This window comes from Amblyomma americanum, chromosome 1 (assembly GCF_052857255.1).
Source record: "Amblyomma americanum isolate KBUSLIRL-KWMA chromosome 1, ASM5285725v1, whole genome shotgun sequence".
In the NCBI taxonomy this organism is placed as follows: domain Eukaryota; kingdom Metazoa; phylum Arthropoda; class Arachnida; order Ixodida; family Ixodidae; genus Amblyomma; species Amblyomma americanum.
Genome location: NC_135497.1, coordinates 301217046 through 301223260, shown reverse-complemented (window position 1 = coordinate 301223260; position 6215 = coordinate 301217046). Strand labels below are relative to the sequence as shown.

General features: G+C 46.6%; 1 protein-coding gene across 1 annotated transcript in view; it reads right to left on the bottom strand.

Annotated features, from left to right (window-relative positions):
- Positions 1–1855: 1855 nt before the first annotated feature.
- The window catches only part of LOC144115296 (uncharacterized), a 396380-nt gene continuing 392020 nt past the window's right edge, over positions 1856–6215 (bottom strand). Inside the window, exon 6 of the transcript XR_013311339.1 lies at positions 1856–2037. The gene's annotated coding sequence lies outside the window, so the exon portion shown is untranslated. The remainder of the gene's footprint in view (positions 2038–6215) is intronic.

Here is a 6215-nt window from a genome sequence, read left to right as displayed (position 1 = left end):
TTAAAGGGGTCCAGACACAAAGTTTTTCGGTGTCAGTTTATTTGCCTTCAAAGAGGCCTACGGGCCTAGCAATCATGAAAATAAAAGCCAAACACCAGTGCACAGTGTGAATAATTAATTACAAGCCATTTTGTACACAAAGCCTTTGGTCTCAGTCAGCGCCAACGCTGAAGTGAACAACACCTGAGTTCAGCGACGTCACAATAATTAAAGCAAGTGCACCATGACATCACTCGATGTGGGTGGAAATAGTTTCGTTTATGGGGGTTAAACGTCCGAAAGCGACTCAGGCTATAAGGGACGTTGTAGTGAAGGGCTCCGCAAAATTTCCACCACCTGGGGTTCTTTAATGTGCACTGACGTCGAATGGTACACGGGCCTCTAGAATTTCACCTCCATCGAAATTCGACCACCGCGACCGGGATCGAACTCGCGTCTTTCAGGTCAGCAGTGAAGCGCCATAACCACTGAGCCGCGGAGGCAGCCCAATGTAGGTGGAAATGGCGAGAGGCTCATCGGACAGCATTAAAAACAGCAATAACTTATGTTCCCCTCAAAGAATGTGCCAGACACTTGCAAGATGGCAACTTCTTACGCCCATGAAAGAAATCGTACGGTAACTAACCCCTCTCTCCTCTCCCACTACCGACCCATACCACCTTCCTGCCCTGTGTGCAATGCTCAAAAGGCAAACCTGACTGATATCTTCGGGATCTGTCCGGCTTCCCCTCCACCCAGCAGGCCGGAGCCACTCCAAACATGGGAGGACTGGGAGACCTCACTACGCTCCACAGATCAGGCACGACAGAAGATCGTCGCCACCTGTGCGGCCAGCGTCATGGACCTTTTAGCCTGAACGTTTGAGTGCGGTGTGGTCGTGCGGGGACCCAGGGGTCCTGGGAGGCCCGAATTCCTCTGCACAATAAAGTCTTTCTCTCTCTCACTCTCATGCCGTTCATTGCGTTTAAAATTTTGTGTCTGCACCCCTTTAAGGACTATAGACACCAAATTTTTTCTTGCGTGTTTTCTTCTTTCAAACGATATCGTAGACATTCGTATACATGAAGCACCCTGTGGTATTTGTGTACGACCGCTAAATAGTTTATAATTGAATTTCTTCTTCACGCTGTTTCGGTTTCGTCGACCGAAGGACGACTGTGACGTGAAGTTGATGTTTTCGCCACGTGATCAATTGGAAAAACTTGTAAGGGCCAGTGCGGGTGGCGCCATCAGGGGACACACAGGGACGGCTGACAACACTGGAGGGAGAGGGGATGCGTGGTTGGCTATGGCGGGAATGTGCGTAAGGTCTGCGCGGGCAGCGCGGGAGTGATCCGAGTGGTGTGGTCGAAGTGGGCTCAAGTGTGAGCTCGGTGCGCGTTGCATTAGGTGCGCGAACTGCGGATGACTATTGGGGGACTCCGGCACGCGGGACTCTGTGAGCGTGTGTAATAAATCATCCCTTGACAAACTTTAATATAATCACTGACCGGCTTGTCATTCCATGTTTTGGAAGATGCTGGATTAAATGTCGTAGTCAATTGAATATACATATCAGCGATTATATTACAGTTTTTCTAGTAGATCACGCGAACAAACCGTCAACTTGACGTCACAGTCGTCATTCAGTCAATGAAACCGAAACAGCACGAGAGAAGAAATTCAATCAAATTATTTAGCGCTTGTAGGAAAATACCACACGGTAATTCATGTATTCTAATGTCTAACGCATCGTTTGACAGAAGAAAACATGCAATAAAATTACACTAGCTGCCCACTGAAAGAGAAGACACTTTCGCAAGGCAGCAAAGCTACCTAAGGAACAAGATGGTAGGTTCCAAAATTATTTACCTGGATGAGATATGTGCAACGGCAGCAAGCGCAGTGTTGGTGTAAGGACAGAACAGCGAGCGTGTGCTGCTTGTGCCAAGATCAGGACAACCATGGCCTGGAGCAGGCTGCCAGGGAAGGGCCACCGCATCATTGTGATGCACATCAGCAGTGAGAAAGGCCCATCAATGGCTCCCTGTATGTTTCCTGCAGAAAAACGGAAAGGGTGAAGACTGCTATGAAGATACGGGTGGCAACCATTTTGAGATGTTTGCACTCATGTGCTCCAGAGGCAGACAAGAGAAACATCGTAGCGAAACACAAGCAGTTGTGCCATTCACATCTGGACGAAGCAATGCCGACAACAGTTTTACACAAAGAAGCAGTTCAGCAGTAGCTGACAGAGAGAACACTAATGGAACGCTATGATGCCAACAATGTGGCTCCCATAAATCATGAAGCTGCCCAAACTGTGTGTTGTCAAATACCATGTAGGTGTCGCTGTGGCGAGGGCTGGCAACGTCAAGCTCTGGCTCCCACCTTAGCTTTAACCTATGGAGTTTCTCTGGGTACAAGTTAATAATGATACCAAGAATGAGCATAAAGATTTATGGCTTCCTTTGGTTGAAGCTTTGCTCATAAACAAGACACCAACGGTTTCAGCAGAAAAGTGGAGCAATTGTGCACACCACGCCATGAATAATGATGAAAAATTCAGAGCAAACTCTGCCAGCGGCCCTCATATTCATTAACACATACGAGTTTCACAAAACATAACTATGTAGCACATCGGCTCTGGGATGCATCACAATAGTAAACCAGCGCTAACATCTCTTGCACTGCAAATTAAGACTTTACATCACCAAGTTATCAGGCTTCCAAACTTTGGAAGTGGTATCCCAGGTTTAACATCCTGAAGCAACACATGGGCTATGAAGAACACCACAGTGGACGGCTCCGGATTAATTTAGACCGTATGGGGTTCTTCAACGTGCATTGACGTCGCACAGCACACCATTGTTTTTATGTTTTGCCACCGTCGAAATACTGCCACTGCAGCAGGATCGGGCTCAAACCCGCGACCCTGAGATCAGCAGCCGAACGCCAAAGCCACTAAATCATATGGCGGGTGCTTCCAAATTTTCAGCTAGCTGCTTTTTCTATGGACTGCTTTCCTGTCTCACTAAAGAATACAATACTTGCTTTAACTATTCGCTTAATAATTCTTTAGGCATGCTGTTTTGTCTTCGCTGAGAACGAATAAACAACTGAGGCTCCTCAACCTTCACGCTGTCAGCAGGCAAAGGACACCTGCAGCTGCATTCCTTTAATACAAGCACATGCATCAGTTTTTGTGCTTATACGCAGGTTGGAGTGGAACGTCAATTCTTATAAATGTCCGACATGAGTATGACGACATCCACACAGACACAAGGCAGCAACGGGAAACTGCAATACGGGCACTGCCTTTGATAAAAACAACTTACTTGTGTGGTGCATTCTTTTCAGCCATCTCCTGCTTCTCGATACAGCTAACTCATTGTTAGAAGCATACAGTAGCAGTGAGCCACTCACAACTTGCCTCCGCGTCCCCCGGCTCTGCTTCTTGCATCGACCCTTTTTCCTTTAAAAGCGCTTACATCGAAAGGTGGGCGACCTGTCACATTTGCAAACAGCGCGCCTGTTTTGCACCTTGCTAGCCATGACGAAGCAAGTACGCATCGAAATGTTCACTGAATGTGGGGGAAGATAGAAATACAAGAAACGCATTTAACGCTCTAGCGCACAAATTCAATACGACGCAAATTTTTATTTTTCTCGTCGAGCAGCCACGATCTACCGCTGACGCTGATACTGTAGAAGCTTGGGCAAGTTGGTGTGACATGGTTTTTTCAGCAGCGCGGGGGACAAAGGACGTGACAAGTGCACAGACACGGCGCTGAACTTACATCCGGTTTATTGAGGTGATTTTCACTACTTAAGTACAGTGGCAACCAATCTCAAATGAAAAGACAGATACACAAAACAGATTGACGAAAATGACAATTCCTGAGCACAGGTCTACAGTGGCACAAGACCAGCTGCGCACGTTTTTCTATTCTCATCAAGGAAACGTAGTTCTTTATCAGACAGAGCTAATGAGGCAACGCTTACGCATTCATCTTTGAATTTATGGATTTCATGAGCTTCAATGATTTCACGAGTGATTTTTGTTCTATTATCTGACAGCACTCGACACTGAGTGAAAACAGGATAACACGGTGGTTTTTTGTTCTTTTTTCTTTCCTCTGTGCAGTCTCTGCAATGAATGCCAAGGTGACGGGAAGCGGTGCCGCTCACGTTGTTGTTGTGTTTTCGCAGCCGGTCGTTGAGGCAACGACCAGTTTGCCCCGTGTAGTGCTTGTCACACGTAAGCACAAACCTGTACACAACATTGCTACTACATGGTACAAAACCTTTTCGGTGTTTCTTATCGCAGCCAACCGTCCTTTCATTGCTGCTGTTTACAATATGGCAGAGTTTGGAGAGCTTATCGGGCGCGGAAAAAACAACGTTTACATCGGCACGCGCTCCCACCCTTTTCAGATTATGTGAAATGCGGTGTAGATAAGGAATAACCACATACTTTCTTTTTTCTTCCTTGGGCCTTTCAGTGGAATCTCTGCGGCCTGAATTAATGATTTCTCTTAGCAGGCTCTCTGATATTGCAATGAGAAGGTCGGAAGGGTATCCTGCTGCTTGTAAGCGTACCACCTGATTTTGATAGCTGTCTTGCATCGCATGATGGCATGATCTTTCTAGGGCATTTCTTAAACACAACTTTGCGATGCCGCGCTTTACAAGCTTAGAATGTGCAGAAGCGAAAAGCGTGAGGGGCTTCTGGCATCGTGGCTCGTAACGCCAGCACACATGGCTATTCTTGAGGAACATGGCAAGATCTAAAAAACGTAACTTTCCTTCAGAAGGCGTTTCATGCGTCAAAACAAGAGGGTCAAGACAGGTGTGAAAAATTGATAAAACTTTCGAGACGGAGGCCCCTGCGTCAGTAACTGCACATGTCATCAAAACTAAAAAATCATCTACAAACCTAAAAACACGAGCCACGCTTTCGTCGAGTTGACTATCAAGGAGCTTGTCATGGTGCGCGAGATAAATGTCGCCCAGTATCGGAGCTATGCATGAAACAATGCAGACGCCATTGCTCTGGAGGTAAACAGATTCATTCCAGATGGAAAATGTCGAGTTAAAGCAAAAAGTAAGGAGTTCCAAGAAGTTGCTATTGCTGATGCCTGCAGAACTCTGGAAAGCTACCACACCAAAGGAATCAATGCATTCTTCAACGCTTGCCAGCAGTTTCTTTTGCGGAAGGGAATAATATAAATCTTTTATATCGATAGAGCAGGCCGAAAAGCCTTTCGCTGGGTTTTGTTGCAAGAAAGCGATTACTTGGTTAGAACTCTTCACCTGAAAAGGGTCGTCAATGGTTAAGAGGTTCAGCTTGTCTTGCAAAAAATAACGCGACAGACTTTTGCCATGTGCCATCCTCGGAGACTATTGCTCGAAGTGGGCAGTCCAGCTTGTGAGTTTTGGCTGTGAAGAATATCTTTAAGCAGGACCCCTTGCTTTTCTCTATACACTTGGCTAGGGATTCCAAATTCATTTGTGCACACATTTTCCGTGATCGGGCTTTCACTTTACTTAGAGTGACATCGCTTCTCTGCCGGAAAGTCGAACTGATAGCATTTTCTGTTTTCGATAAGTAGAGCGCTTTTGGCATCACAGCAAAACCTCCCTCTTTACCAGCCTGTAATAGGGTCAGCGAGTTGTTCTTTAAAAACGAAACGGTGAATTTGATTGGAATTCTACACCTGGTAGGTCTACACTTTGCCAAAATGTACACTCCATCTGAAACACATCGGTCCACTTCAGGAGCCACTGCTATGCTGGAAACTTGTCTCACCATCGCAAGAAGTTCCGATGCCGATTGCCTGGGTTCCACGGCGAACTTTGGTCCTCGTCTAAGGACGCCTTGTACATGTTCCGGCAAGGACACTTCACCATAGGTGTGGACCGGACTGTGCATCTTCTTAGTGATGGCTCGAAGCTGCGGCAGCGCGCACTGCCATAAGAATTCCGTAGTCCTGTCTGCCGTCTGAGGTCCACCGCCGCCATTCAAGTGCACCATGAGCTGAAGATGTGCAGCTGTGTGCTCTCAGGAAGAGCCATTCTCTGTAGAGGCAAAATCACTCGTGAAATCATTGAAGCTCATGAAATCCATAAATTCAAAGATGAATGCGTAAGCATTGCCTCAATAGCTCTGCCTGATAAAGTACTACGTTTCCTTGATGAGAATAGAAAAACGTGCGCAGCTGGTCTTGTGCCAC